This window comes from Peromyscus leucopus, chromosome 6 (genome assembly GCF_004664715.2).
Source record: "Peromyscus leucopus breed LL Stock chromosome 6, UCI_PerLeu_2.1, whole genome shotgun sequence".
Lineage (NCBI taxonomy): Eukaryota > Metazoa > Chordata > Mammalia > Rodentia > Cricetidae > Peromyscus > Peromyscus leucopus.
In genome coordinates this window covers 101,201,656-101,218,284 of record NC_051068.1, presented here as the reverse complement: position 1 = coordinate 101,218,284, position 16,629 = coordinate 101,201,656, and positions in this window count along the sequence as shown.

Sequence of the window (16,629 nt, the reverse complement as noted above, 5' to 3'; positions counted from 1 at the left end):
AAAAAGAAAAAGAGGAAGATATAAAAATGACAAAACATAGATTACTGAATCTATTATGAAAAGAAAAAATACTTTAAAAAGGAATTACTTGTTTTAAATAAGATAAGTAATGAAAATTTTTTTGTCTGAATTTATCAGATGTTACTAGACTGGACACTGTTAATATATATAATGGAGTTTTTATCTGAATCTGTCAAATGTTAATGGACTATACATCATTAATGTAATCTTGACTGTGTGTATATTGTATATGCTTATTGGACATAATTTTTCTTGTATTAGTTATAAGCTTCTTTTAATTTTAGAAAAAAGGGGAAATGTGGTATTTTGTTCCCCAAAATATTGTGCACCCTAATAAACTTATCTGGGGTCAGAGACAGAACAGCCACTAGATACAAAGGCTAGAAAATGGTGGCACTCACACCTTTAATCCTAGCACTCCAGAGGTAGAAATCCCTCTGGATCTCTGTGAGTTCAAGGCCACATTGGAAACGGCCAGGCGTGGTGACACACGCCTTTAATCCCAGGGAGTGAGCCTTTAATCCCAGGGAGTGGTGGTAGAAAGCAGAAAGGTATATAAAACATGAGGACCAGAAACTAGAAGCATTTGGCTGGTTAAGCTTTCAGATTTCTAGCAGCACAGTTCAGCTGAGAGCCATTTGGATATGAGGACAGAGGCTTCCAGTCTGAGGAAACAAGACTGAGAAGTTGGCCAGGTGAGATTAGCTGTGGCTTGTTCTGTCTCTCTGACCATCCAGCATTTCACCCCAATAACTGGCCCCGAGTTTGATTTTAATAATAAGACTCTCTAAGATTCCTGCTACACAAATTTCCAAAGTTCTTCCACAATCCTCCCCAAAACATGTTCATGTCTATTACAGAAGTACCCCACTGTACTGGTACCAATTCATCCTGCATAAAACTCAACTCCAAATGGATCAGGACCTCACCACAAGATCTGATATCCTGAATCTGATAGAAGTGAAAGTGCTTGAGCTTATTGGCATGTGAAAGAATTTTCTCAACAGGACCCCCCAATAGTGAAAGCATTATGGCCAATAATTATTAAATGAGACATCATGAAGTTAAAAATAAATCTGTAAAGCTAAGTATACTATAATTTGAGTGAAGAAGCAGCCTTCAGAATGGGAAAAAAAAATCATTAATAGTTATACACCTAAAGAGAGGATGGTATCTAGAACATACATGGAAATTTAAAAAAATCTCTAAGCATCAAGAAAACAAAAAACCCAATTAAAAATTGGGCCAAGTAATTAAACAAAGAATTCTCAAAATATGAAATATGAATGACTTAGAAATATTTTAAAAATATTCAACATCCTTAACAGTCAGAGAAAGTCAAATTAAAATGATTTTGAGATTTCATCTTTACTCAGTCAGAATGGCTGAGATTAATTTTTTTAAGATGATAAATGCTATCTTGTGAGGAAATGGAAATGCTTATTTATTGCTGATGAGTGTGAATATATGCCATGTGGCCACTGTGGAAATCAGCGTGGATATCTCTCAAAAAGATAGAAATAGATTTACCATATGATCCAGCTGTATCTGTCACTCTTAGGCATCTGCATAATGGAGTCTATATCCTACTGTAGAAATACCTGCTCATCTATGTTCACTGTTACTCTGTAAACAATACACCAGGAACAAAAGCAGCCCAGAAGTCTATCAGTTGATAAATAGATAATGAAAATGTGATGCATTTATACAGCACAATATTATTTGACTGTTAAGTAAAGTGAAATCATGAAATTTATAGGTAAATGGGTGTAGCTGGAAATATTAATTCTGAACAAAGTAACCCAGTCCAAAAGGGGACATGTTTTCTCTAACATGTGGATGCTAAATTGAATCTTCAGGTTTGTGTTTCATTTGAATGTACATAGAGGTCAGGAAATTAGTTAGAGGCCATGGCCAGGTTTCAAAGTAGGGGGGATAGAATTCAGTTGTATAAAGGCATAAAGAGGAATAATGGAACAGGGTATACAATATTGTTGAATATTGTAGACGAATTTCTAAATGGTCTTATTAAACAAAAAACATGGAGCTAAATATAGGGGTGAAAGCCTTAGAGATCAGGGAAATAGGAATAGCCACCAGCCAGCCTTACCTCACCATCTCTGCAGCTTCCAAATGTAAGCTACTTCCTGTCTTACCCACACCTTACTGCCTTTTTCTTCTACCCTCTCATTGGCTCTTAGCCCAGCTACCTCACTTCTTTGTCACTGTCTGTACAGACCTCCACATCTCTATGGTTGGTACTGGGATTAAAGGCATGTGTCACCACACTTGGCTATATTCCCTAGTATGGCCTTGAACACACAGAGACCTTGTCTGCTAAGTGGTCAGATTAAGGATTTGTACTGCCTGGCTTTGTTTACTTGTCTCCAGGCAAGCTTTATTTATCAAAGCACAAATAAAATATCACCGCATTTTAGCACAAATAAAATAATACTACAGAATATAATTCATACTACACAATAGAGTCATAGAACATTTAGGAACCAATTTTGTACCAGCTTCATTTCTACTGGTTAGCTTTCATAGTGCTGGAAGGTGTTATTATGCTACAAGAGGAGAATTGTAACCAATAATCTTATCCACCTTTGAACTTTGTGAGCTACAATAATGAGTGGCCTGGAAAAATTAACCAAATGATGCAATAGTGGTATAGATGTCATGACGATAACCAGCTACTTTTTTTATTGGCTTTAAGGACGACTCCACAGATGAAACTCATACCTGTCACCATTATTGGGCTAAGACCCGTGTCTAGACAGGTTATAGGCCTTGGAGGAGAACATACTGCTATTATTATGCCAAATTGACATATTAAACCAACTCCTATGGCATATCATATATATCACTAGATTACTGCATTTCTTGGCCTTCATCAGAGAAGTTTCTATTTGCAGTAGACAGTAATTAACACCTAGTTCCACAACTGGTTAAGGTGCAGATAATGAGAGACTGCAGAATGTTCAGCCCTAAATGGGACATCGACATCATGACCTTTTCTCTCAAGGATCAGGGATCATTATGGAAGAGAGGGGCAGAAAGACTGTAAGAGCCAGAGGAGATGAATGAATATAAAGAAACTAATTTTCCAGATAGAACTGGGAAGCTTCACATATGAGCTCAAACCAGTTGTGACAGTATTCATAAGATCTGCACAGTTCAAGGTAGACAATATCCCAGCTTGGAGAAGAGAAGTGGGCATGAAGTCCTGCTCCTAGATGAGGAGACACTAGAAATTGATGGCTGCTGGGAAAGTGAGACTCAATTTTCTTTCAGGATGGGTCCCCTAGTGGTCAACTACCCTCCAGTGGATTTTGAAACAACCAATAATATATGGGTAGCAAAAACTGGAGTTGTTGTCTTATTGTTTTGTTTTGTTTTAATTTTAAAGAGGACAAAATTGGGTGGAAAGGGAAATTGGATTTGAGAGAGGGTTTGGGAGAGGATGAATATGGTTAAATATATTATATGAAATTCTCAAATAACTAATTAAAAGTGCCTGCTAAAAACAATTTTATAGATTTTTATGGACAATAATTTTATTTTTCTTCTTTCTTGTATTACTTTTATTAAAGTTTTTATACAATATTTTGATCATGTTTTTGCCTTTCCCAGCTCCTTTCAGATCCTTCCCACTTCTCTACCCACCCAACTTCATGGTCTTTCTCTCTCAAAAAACAAAGATCAAAACCAAACAAAAGAAGAGAAAATCAAAACAAAATAACAAGACAAAAATGCCAAAACAAAGCAAATTGAAATGAAAGTCCCTTCCCCCAGCCCCACCCTCCACAAACCCTGGAGTTCATTTTATTTTTGCTACCTACCCCTTGGCATCAGGCCTGCCTTGGAGTGTGGTTGATACACCTACTGACACCTACTGATTTTCCCTTTCCCAGAAGGTGTCAACTGCAAGGAGCTTCATTGTCAGAGGTAGAACTTTGCATCTACTTCCCCTTTTCAGTGCTGGGATTTTGTCCACCTTGAACCTGCTCAAGTCTTTTGCATGCTGCCACAGCTTTTGTGAGTTCATATCTATCTAAGTCCTGTTGTGTCTGAATGACACTGTTTCCTTGAAGTCATCCATCAGCTCTGGTTCTTTCAGTCTTTCTGCTTCCTCTTCTACATAGATCCCTCAAGCATGAGAGAAGGGTTTGATAAAGGCTTCCATTTATGACTGGGTGCTCCAAATTCTCTCACTCTCTGCACATTGTCTAGGTGTGGGTCAGTTTGTTAATTACCATCTACTGCAAGAGGAATCTTCTGATGAGGGTTGAGCAATACACTGATCTACTTTAGCTAATATGTTATATTAGCTAAAGTAGCTAAGAATCTGAGACTAGACAGGTCATGGGCTTAGGAGACAACTTACTGCTTATTATTCTGCAAAAGGAAAAAAAATTATTTGAAAGTTTCATGACTCAGAAAAAAATAGTAAGTTAAGTGAATAATAACCACATTGTCTACTCATTAATAGAAATTAAGAAGCATTCTGGATTAACAATTGATTCAAAGACAAGTAAGTTACAAACTTCTGAAAAGCAATAAAAATACCTTATATCACAAGATAATGTTTGGTTATATACTCATTAATGAGGGTAGAAGATAAACATTGGAACAACTGAGGGGATAGCAATAGAGCAAAATCAACTAAAATAAATTAGTAAGATAAAATAAAATGCAAAATAAAATTACAATATGATAAAGAAAGTTAAATAAATGAATGTAATAACTAATGTATTGATAGCTCCTTATGACACATAAGTCTTATCATAGACAACATCTCTACATTTTTCATCAGTTAAAAAGGTAAATTATTATACAACAATACCAACTGGTCAACTCTAGGGAACTGAAATATTATGAATGAGGTCAAGCATGTATATCTACTGATACCATTAAGAAAGTAACCAGGTCCTTGGTAAAATTTTAATGTAGAAAGCAAAGGATGCTTCCCAGCAGAGCAGACCAAGATGACCAAGAAGGCTATGACAATTTCAAGGGGTAAACTCTAATTTCCAGAAACACTGAGAATCCATGCAGACTTCCTAATAATAAAGACATTTTCAACAAATGATGAGATTGCAGTGTGTACCAACAGTGGGTGAAAATAAATGCAAAAGAGAGCTAAAGCTGATGGAAATACAGTAAAGTTAAGTCTATACAGTGCTGGTGATTTATTTTATACTAGTATTTTTCTAGAAGCAAAAGATTGAGAGAATTCCAGGCTTAGAAACCCACACAAACCATTGTAAACCATAGAAACCCACACAAATCATTGAGGAATCTTTAAGATCTGCAGTTTGCCAGTTCTTCTGGAGGGATGCAAATCATCTACACAGCATCCATTTAACGACTTAAAATAAAACCAATTTCTCCCCCCTGAAAATAGAAACTGTGATTTCTGGCTAAAACTTGTAAATATATTTAATTTTCTAAAGGGCTTCAAGACATTGATGAATTCTTATCTTCCTACCAGTGCATGAGGAGTTGCCATCAAAATGCAGCATATGATGACAAGAAGATAGTAAAACATATTCCTTAAATTTACCAAAGAAAACATAATTGAGAGCTGTTTCAAGGTTTATTATTTTAGCAAATAAACAGTTTATTTGATGTATCTTGCCTTGTGTACATACTTTAAAATGAGATATCAGCTTCTGTGATTTAATAAGCTGTGAAGATTATCTTTAGATTCTTGTTTGCTACCCATAAAACCTGAAAAAGATTCACTGGGGAGAGTGAAGGCCTGTATTGGCTTGGACAGAGTGGGTTGGGGAACAGAGATTGTGAAAAGGTGCATACTGAGTCTGCTGTTGTTGAAGGAAGTGTGTCACTATAGGGCGGGCTTTGAGTTCTCTTTTGCTCAAGCTTCCTTCAGTGTGACAGTCAGTCGATTTCCTGTTGTCTGCAGCATGCAGCACTCTCAGCTCCAGCACCATGTCTGCCTGCACACTGCCATCCCACTGTGATGACAATGGACTGAACCTCTGAAACTGTAAGAGAGCCGCCCCAATTAAATGTTTTCTTTATGAGAGTTGCCATGGTCATGGTGTCTCTTCACAGCAATAGAGCCCTAAGACAGGGTCTATCTATGGTTTTCTTTGATGGAAGTGTCAGAAGTAATTTAAGATCTTCATGGTTTTCCATAGAGGTAGGGAAAGTTGAGTCATTACATATGATCAGCATATAATAAAGTGAACAGATATTTTCAATAACACCACCAGTAGAACACAGATTCTGAAAATCTGAACATTTTTGGAATGAGAATTCAGCAGAAATGTCTGTCAATTTGTATTTTTAGTTAGAAATCAATTGTCAATCAATAAATCAATTAGTCAACAGGCTTTAGTAGTTTCTCTCCCCTTTCTTGAGTGTGGCACAATGAAGATAGAAAGCAAACTTGATTTTTTTTTCATTTGCTTTTCAGTATTTTGGGTAAAATACAACAGTTTAACAAAATTCAGCTCTAGTCTAAGACAGAACAAGGAGATCCTGGATGAAAATTATTCTCTGAGTCGGTTAATTCCTGACATAGTTATCAGTTTAATCATACATTCCTTTCTGTCTTGAGAGGGAGTCATGTTAATGATTTAAAGGTGCTGTTGCTTGTGCCCATGCTTCAGAAACTGTCATAATGCTAACAATTCAATTTTGGACATGAGGTCTGAGTCTCATTTTCCGTCAGAGCAGAGAGATCGTGTTCGTTTCTGTGAACGTGGCCCTCTGTATGACAGCATGCATGCAGTTTTTAATTACTGCACTCCTTTTCACAGTTTCAAATCATTTTCATGTCCTTGATGCAGCCCCATATTAAAAGCCTCATAGGAAAGATGAACAGACAGCTCGGAGGCACATGGCTTTGGTAGTAATTAAATGGCAGCATATTTCAAAGCTATGGATATTTAATGTCACCAAAGTATCAGTTTCACATTTGGTTCAATACTGTGTGTGGGAATTAAATGCAGAACAGTGTGTTATCACTGCTTAATCATGTAAATGGTATTCACATGTTAGGCCTCTGTTCTTAATTGAATTTTTACTTCTTTATTTAGAAACAAAGATTTCTTGATAAGGTTAAATTGGTTTTAAGCAGAAGCATATTCTTAAGAAATTAATTTTCATATTTTCTTGCTGGTACTCAGTTGTAGGAGAATGTCACAGTGTGTGGTGTGACAGTACAGCACACGCCATATCTGTTCTGGGGCCACGGCATTAACTAGATCAGGATAGGGATGGAAATTGAGTGTGTGGCTGAAAAACTAACTATGGCAATATCCACAGCCAAAATGCATTTTCATTTTGATTCTTCAACACAACTGACTTATGAACACCTCAAATTATTACAATATAGACATCAGAAAACTTTGAGCTATAGCAATGTTTAAGCACCATTCTGAGACTTAGGTTGTATACCTAAGTGGCTGGAAGTATTCTCATATCTGTCAGAGTGTGACAGTTTTAAATTTGTCTTCTAAGAAACATTTCTTATGACTTGCTACCCAATTGCCATCCCAATAAATATTTATGGCAAAGGACAAAAATCCTGTTTAGTCTTAAATTTCTTTGCTTCTTGATCAATGAATGATTTCTGCCCCAAATCATCATTTTTGATTTATTGAGTTCCAAGAAATGGGAAGTTTTTTAGTGCAGCTAGATTATTGATAAATTAAATGTGATCATTTACATATTAATGGCATGCATATAAAACATTTGCTTTAGATTTCAGTTGCGTTTATTTGTACTATAAATAGACAACCGGAAACAGTGAGGTCACCAACACCTATTTACTTATTCCAGAAAATATTCAATCCAAGCAAAGCATTCATTTCAGGGAACTTGAAAACACATTTAGTAAGCTGCTGCTCAGCTTACTGAATAAGTAAACAGAATGAATTTGCTGTTAACAGAGTCCAATTTATATTATAATAATATAATTTCTATTCTTACTATGAAAATATATGAAAAATCACCTGTGGGATACTTTATAGAAGCTGAAAATTTGGAAGGATGTGTACAAATCTCAACTTGTAGCTGGCCATGCAGCACTAGCCAAATACTGCTTAGTTTTGTTGTTAAAACTAAAGCTGGAATGTATTAAGTATAGTGTTAAGAAAAATAATGTTAAACTTACTTTTGGATGAATCTATTAATGAATGTCTAAGTAACTTAATGACTCTTTTAGTCCTCTTCTCTGAAAATATTCATCAGGGTAAATTTGCTTCTTACCCAAGATGTCTAATTCAGAAGCATCAGTAGATGTTGCATCAGCGTATGTAACGATAATTTCTTGCCGATAGCTGTCTCCTTCTTTGGCCAAACTGAGAAATTTAAAGTAGCAAATTTCTCAAATAACTTTATTTTATTCTTTTCATAATAAGTGCTCAATAACTGCTCCTTGAGTTCGATATAAAATATTTTCTTTGTTGATTTTAAACTATTAAGCGCAGGGAGCTGATGGTCTTTTCAATTACTGAGGCTTTTGAAAAACTCTGGGAGAGTAACAATCAAACCAAACTAAACAGAATGAGAACATTTATGTTCTGTTATGGTTTATCCTCAGAGAAGTGGCCACCACAAATGGCCAGTATGAAAGGGGCTTCTACAAGTTCTTTAGAGAACTTAAATGTTCTATTTCTAAGGGGAACCTGAAGAGGATGTTGATAAAGAAAGGAGATGAGTTTACTCTTTAAAACTATTAAATAGAAAGTAACCTTCAGATATTCAAAGGGAGGTAATGAGGTAATATTCAAGATGTTGAGAAGCTGGTGAGACAGCTGATTTCCTAATTTATATTAGCTTTAAGAATGCTTTATTTATCTGCTTTACAATTTCAGGGCTGGAGAGATGGCTCAGCCGTTAAAGGCTAGGCTCACAACCAAAAATACAATTTCTACTCTTTGGGCTAGTGAGATGGCTCAGTATGTTAGAAGGCACAATCTTGTGTACAAGACTGACTGCCTGAGCTCAATACCCAGGCCCCATGGTGGAAGAAAACTGACTCCCACAGTCCTCCTCTGGCCTCCACACATTCACTATGGCATGTTTGCACTTGCATTCACACAACAGAACAGACACAAACAAAGTAATAATAATTGTGATTTGGGTAAGTAGACCTCTCTTTAAATCTGCAATCCTAGTAATTACCATGTTGATTATTGCCAACTCAGAGTATAAACAACAATAACGCAATTGCCTCTAGGAGAAACAACTGCTTAAGGAGCACACACATTAGTTAATCTAGCTATTTAAAGTAGTCCTATCTCATGCTTTCCTTTCACTTGTGCTGATCATTCCTCATCACCAGTTTAAGTTCTTAGAGGGACAAGGACAAAGACAAGGTTCTTCTCAGAACAAATAAAGCAGTACTCTACCAAATTCATTTGTCCTCCAGGTTTAGATTTAGATGAACAGAAGCTGCCAGAGGAGGTGACAAGGTAAGAAGAATGCTTTTGTGCAGGTCACCGAGACTCTGCTGTTAAAGGCTAAGCACAGACCTATCCTGGAGCTTCTGCCTTCCGCGTACTTGAGTTCAGAGGCACATAACCTGAAGATTCCATAGATGTATTCTTCCAGGTACTGTGCTAAAGATTTCCTGAGTAATAACCAGAATTAGTAGAGGTACAACTTTAAATATATGGACAGTGGGGAACAGATGTATGCATGTCACAAATGTAAAGGATATTTACTGAGAAAGTGTTTAGCACAGCACATAGGGCAGGCTAATTTTAACTTACCAGCTCAGAAAAATCAGTGTTATCTTCCTTATTGTTATTTCAAAGGTATGAGCCATAAAATGTCACTTGACTCAAAGAAATTTTTACTTAGAGATAATGAACCTTAAAATAGCCTAACCGGTTCACTTTATTAAGATATCAAAGGATTGATAATTTTTTTTTGAAATTTGTAATGATGCCTTCATTAACATCTTTAATGCCATTGATTGCATGCTAACAGAATAATATTAGCCACATAATAGCTATGTGATACATATAGTATGAATGAGGGTAATGTATAATTTATTTATTGCTTCATTGTTCTAAAAAAGGAGTTAAGAGAGTGGACTGGGCCTGTACAAACTCTATATGTGATTCATATTAATCAATTTGTTAAAAATTAGAATACCTTTTATGGGGGTAATTTTATCCTGTAGATTTAATGTAAAAATGAAATAACACTATGTAGCTATGCATTCATCTTGGAGTCTTGGATATCATTCCTAAAACTAGTGGGTAGTATAATGAAAAAGACAATGATTACTTTCAGTAAAGACATTATTATATCTCACTTTCATTGAAACCTAATTTCTCTAAGTCTTTTACATACATAAACCTCTGTTAAACTAATCCCTGTACAAACTAAAGAAAGTTAGTGTTTCACCTTGTAGCAACTAAGTAATTATGCAATTGTGTTTGAGGAGTTGTAAACTATTGCAATAAGAATCTGCAGTGCTGGGAAGGATTTTATAAAGCTTGGATTAGAAATCAAAGATTAATATAATAAAAGTGAACATTCTATCATAAAGAAAATTTCTTACTATAGTCTATTCCAAAGTGGAAAATAAACACAACTTTGGGTACACAGATCCTTATGACATTTACAGAAGAAACGGGGACAGACCCTGGTCACAAAGCCAGAAATAGACTGTGTGTTAGGTCTGCCGGAACTGAACAAATATTCCTTTTCCCTCACTCTCAAAACAAGCAAAAGGTCCCTGCTGGGGAACTAGCAGTCTATTACTGACCAGGTGGACCTTGTCTTTATAAACAAAACTCATTATGGAGTCTTGCAGTCAGTGAGGGCTTATGTCTAAATAGATCTCTGACCTACCTACAAGTTGAAATGGCAAACAAAGCATCATTGAGGTAGAATGATTTTTAAAATATTCACCTCACAAAGACCACTATTCTTTCTAAAGTGCTCCCTTTAATCATTTATAGGGAAATGGTAAGGTCAAAATCTTAAAATCAATAACTTATTTCAACCTTTCCAGAAAGCCTTAACAATGTGGTGGGGATAGATGGCAGCCCCGTGCTCCCTAGGCCAGCAGGCTGGTTATAAGAGAACTGAGGCAACACAATGCCACCGCACTGACCTCTCCCTTCCAAAACTAAACAGGATATAAGGAAGGACAGGTGACCTGTGGAGAACCGTGGGAGTAATGAATGGCAGACCCTCATCTAAATCTCATGTCTGTGTGCTCTGTGAGTGCCAGCAGTGTCCAAAAGTATTTTCTGTTCTGTAAGCCAGTACAACCACCTCCAAACTCACAGTGCTGTTAGGGGAGTGTTGACTCTGTTTTGTGTTTTAAAACAATGGCAATTATGTATACAAACTAAGTTAAGGTTCAAATAATTGTCTAGAAAAGAAGGAAGTGAAATAGGGGGAAGGTATCCTCATCTCTGCAGAGGTCGATAGCGTTAAAGGGCACAAAACTCAACCTCAGTGGTCAGATACCTGAGTTCATCTTTGCTGGCTGTTTTTTGGGAATCCTCTCTTCCCTTTAAGGGGCCTGGGAAATAGACAATTATTATGACCACTTATCATTTATAAAGATCTAAAATCTGCAAACGTTGTGTTAATGAGCACCATTCCTCCATTCCTATGCCATTAGATCATTAGAGCTTTTTTTTTTTTTTTTTTTTTTTTTTTTTTTTTTTTTTTTTTTGCTATACTGTTATAGAACACAGGTAGAAAACAGATAACGAATTTTTGTTTTTCTTGGTTGCTGCTACTGTTTTGAGACAGACTGTCTTGTAGCCCAGTCCAGCTTCTAAGACTGACTTAGAATTTTTGTTCCACAAGTGCTGAAATTACAGGCAGGTGCCACCACTCCTAGGTTCAAAGAGCTATTGTGACAGATATTTCATTGTGTTGACTTGGCTGCTTCTTGTTAATTTTTTTATTTCTTTTGTATTTTATTTTATGTATATCAATGTTTTGTCTACATTTATGTCTGTGTGCCCTGTGCGTGCAGTGCTCACAGAGGCCAGAAGAGAAAACTGAATCCCCTCAACCTGGAGTTACAGACAGTTGCGAGCTGCCTTATGGGTGCTGGGAATTGAACCCGGGTCTTCTGGAAGAACAGTCAGTGCTCTTAACAACTGAGCCATCTCTCCAGCCCCTCGCCTTCTGTTTTTAGTAGCACACTAACACTGTGCAAAGAATTCTTAGAAATGCTATTCATCCCTATTTATATGAACTAATTTTTCTAAAGCTAATGATTTTTGTCAAATACATGAATATATATTTTTATTTTATTTATTTTAGTACCATTGAATTTATTATATGCCTTAGAAGAAGACTGTTGAAATATTTTTTAAAACTGATGAAGTACCGTATTACTTAAAATGTTTTTCTGTAAATACTGTTATTAACCACTTATCAAGAAAACATCCATGTCATCCCTTGTGCGCAGAAAAATTTCAGGAGTCAGTGCTCCTCTCCCACCATGTGGATCCCGAGGTACCTGACTCAAGTTGTCTGATTTGGTGACAAGTGCCTTTGCCCACTGGGCTGCCTTGCTGGCCCCTTGCTTCAATTTATAATAAGTGATGTGATATTATAAACAGTATCAAAATCCTCTGTGTCAGGGAAGTCACATCCATGTCTGGAAGGTGTCTCTTTGGCACCGAGCAGCAAGCCTAATTTAGCAATGATGGACTGGTAGGGACAGATGACTTCTTTGTTTCTTTCCAGCACAAAAGAAACATTCTGTAAGCTCTCATTCCCCTGTCTCTTGTATCATGAGCAGAGTGGGAGAGCAGGGAAGGAGATAAATGTGATGGGTGAAGGCACCATGGGAATGGAGAGAGGCAGGGTGCTGGGGAGGTCCCCAGGAATCCACAAAGATGACTCCACCATAAACTACTGACAGTGGTGGAGAAGGTGCCTGAACTGACCAACACTGGTGATCGGATGGCTGAATACCCTAGCACACATCATAGAGCCCTCATCCAGGGACTGATAAAAGCAGATGCAGAGATCCAAGGCTGGGTGCCAGGTGGAGCTCCAGGGGTCCAGGCCATGAAAGAGAGGAGGGAATCCATGAGCAAGAGATATCGAGACCATGATTGGAAGGAGTGCAGAGACAACTAGCCAAATTAGTGGAAATGCATGAACTGTGGATCAATGGCTGAGGAGTCCCGGTGGTACTGGACCAGGCCTTCTGGATAAGCGAGACAGTTGTTTGGTTTGAACTGTTTGGGGGACCCCCAGAGAGTGGGACCGGGACCTGTCCCTAATGCATGAGCCGACTTTTTGGAGCCTGGTTCCTATGGTGGGACACTTTGTGCAGTCTTGCAGCAGGGAGAAGGGGCTTGGACCTGCCTCACCTCAATGTGCCAGGCTCTGCTGACTCCCTATGGGAGACCTTGCCTTAGAAGGGGTGGGGGAGGGAGGGAGGTTTTGGGGGAAGGGCTGGGGAGAGACGAGGGGGGACGAGGGAATCTGTGGTTGATATGTAGGGTGAATGGAAGAACTCTTAATAAAAAAAATTAAAAAAGGAAAAACAAAAGAGAAACATGCTGTGGATATTGTTCTATATAAATAAAACACTGATGGCCAATGACCAGGCAGGAGGTAGGTGGGACAAGGAGAGAGGAGAATTCTGGGAAGCGGAAGGCTGGGAGAGAGAGACTGCAGCCACCTCGAGGAGAAGAGCATGTAGAGACGCCGGTAAGCCACCAGCCACGTGGCAAGCAATAGATTTATAAAAATGGGTTAATTTAAGATAAAAGAACAGTTAGCGAGAAGCCTGCCACGGCCATACAGTTTATAAGTGATATAAGCGTCTGAGTGATTATTTTATAAGTGGATTGTGGGGCTGCGGGGCTTGGGGAACCTGGAGAGAAGCCCTCCAGCTACAAATGGCGCCCAACGGCTCGAGTTTCCACCTTAAACCTGAGAATATTTAATAACCAATTCTAAACAGAGCCAAAACCAGGTTCCTGCTTCTTGTCTCATACGGGCAGCTAGATGTGGCAAAACGCAAGTTTGGACACTGGTGGGTTCCTGGCGGGTGCGTTTGACCGGCAGTATGGCGGAAATGAGGCATCTGCCAGCGGCAAATTAAGCTGTGTGGTAGATTTAGTCTTTACTAGTATTAAAAAAAAAAAAAAAAAAGAGGTTTCTGGGCTACATGCTGCTTTGATAAAAGCTTAGACCCACTATTTCTGAGACTTGATGACTCCCAGAGCTGGCGGAAAACGTACCACTGCCATGTTGGGAAGCTGAAGTGGGCGGAGCCAGCAGCCACAGCGCCGTTTCAGGCTTACAATGGTACAGTTTAAAGCAATAGGCTCAAGGCTCAAGGTAATATAAAACATAAGCCACATAAAGATGGCTACCACACAGAGAATCTGGATTATGTTCTCTTTGATATTCATAACTAAAGAAAAACATTTGATTACAAAACCTGTTGAGTTATGCCAAAATGTATATTTTAAAGGTACCTTGACTTCAAAATTTGGATATAAGGATATGTTACTTTGGAAAAGAGGTTCTGCTTTTGTTTCCACAGAAAGCCAGAGGCTGTGGACTTGTTCCAGATTAAGATACATCAGGTTTCACCAGCCAAGGCCCCCTGAAAGGTCTCCGATGACACCATGGCCCAGATGATCCAACATCCAGACCGGTTTCAAGGCAACTGGTTCACACAATACAGCCTCACGGACTACCCCATAGGTCTAAAATTTTCTTTGTATCCCCATAAGATACAGCGCCCCCTCCAGCAGGAAGTAGTAAGAGATGCTACGCCCAAATTCCCAAATATACCAAGCTGGCTTTAGAGGTGGAATTGGCTCACTCCCCCTCTAAACCCAGACATATTGCTTTAAAAAAAAAATGGTTAAAAGATTCTTGTGTCCCAAATCAGAAGAGCCCTCTGGTGTGGGACAGAGAAAAACCAATATTTTTATTTAAAACAGGTTGATTATAAATGTGATCTCTTTCTAAAAAAGAAAAGGGGATATAATATAGATATATAGGAGGATATGGAGATGATAAGATAAAAGGGTAGATTAATGAACCTACTTTTAAAGAACAACTTGTTTAAAATGTTTTATATTGGTATAGATTTTAGTTTATGTTTAAAATGTTTTACATTGGTAAAAATTTTAGTTTATTAATACAAACTTGAAGTTAATTTTGTTATACTGTATATATATATTTCTATTCTTGTTTGAGGTATTATGTTTAACTCATTTAAAATTGTAATGGATGATTAAAAATAGATTAATAATCAGTCATCTATGATAATCATATTTGTAGCCATGTTAGTTAAGTCTTCTAGGTATACATAGATATATTTCAGATAGATAGGTAATCTTCAAACACTTCATAGACCTAGAGAATATGGCATTTAAATAACTTAGAATTCTGTTGACGTGAGACACAATTGCTCCTGGCTGCACCAATTGATCCCGAGAGAATGTTGGGCTTCTAAGACATTTCCATTTGGAAGTTTGTCTTTTTGGCACAAAATGGCCTACTGGGCAAAGAACTGCCCTTGCCTTGACGGCTGACAGTACAAATGCAATGCTGTCCTTTCTGGACAAGCGGGACACAAGGAAAGCGACCACTGTACTCTGCCAAGACAGGGTAAGATGGTCTCTCAGAATTCCTGCTTCTGAAAATGGTCTGTCAGATACTCTAGGCCTGTAGCCAATTTGAATGCACCAACAATGCTGAGAAACATCAGGTGACTGTCCAGGCTGCCAGCTGTCTTGGTCTACTCTTGCAAGATTCCCGAAGTTGGTTGCATCCGTCTACCATTTCTCAGGTACCATTATGTTCCTTCTCAGGTCTTTGATGTGGTTGAAAACTAGATAGTTGTAATTTCCTCAGTTATGATAAAAGATAAGTTAGATATAAAACCTTAAACTCACAAATATAAGATAGATAGGACATCTTCTTTAATATTGTAACTATAATTCTTGCTCGGTAATTGTTTTGTTATATGTAATTTTACCATGTTAAAGTTAAAACCTTCCTTTTTAAAAAAAGAAGAAAGGGGAAGTGCTGTGGATATTGTTCTATATAAATAAAACACTGATGGCCAATGACCAGGCAGGAGGTAGGTGGGACAAGGAGAGAGGGAATTCTGGGAAGCGGAAGGCTGGGAGAGAGAGACTGCAGCCACCGCGAGGAGAAGAGCATGTAGAGACGCCGGTAAGCCACCAGCCACGTGGCAAGCTATAGATTTATAAAAATGGGTTAATTTAAGATAAAAGAACAGTTAGCGAGAAGCCTGCCACGGCCATACAGTTTATAAGTGATATAAGCGTCTGAGTGATTATTTTATAAATGGATTGTGGGGTGCGGGCTTGGAACCTGAGAAACTCCAGCTACAGAAACATTCTGTGTTCTAGGATCCATAATTTTTAGTGTGGAGCTTTGTAACCTGTTTCATTTATTTCATGTACACATCAGGGTAGGTTAAATCCTGGACTGTGTAAGAACTGGGTTTAGACAGAGTTAGGAGTAGATTAGGATTAGGATTAGGGTTACTTTCTTCCATAGACCCCAGAAGTATGAACATTTGTGGCTTTAAGTTTAATACATGAATATGGTTTCACATATGATCAGAACTTT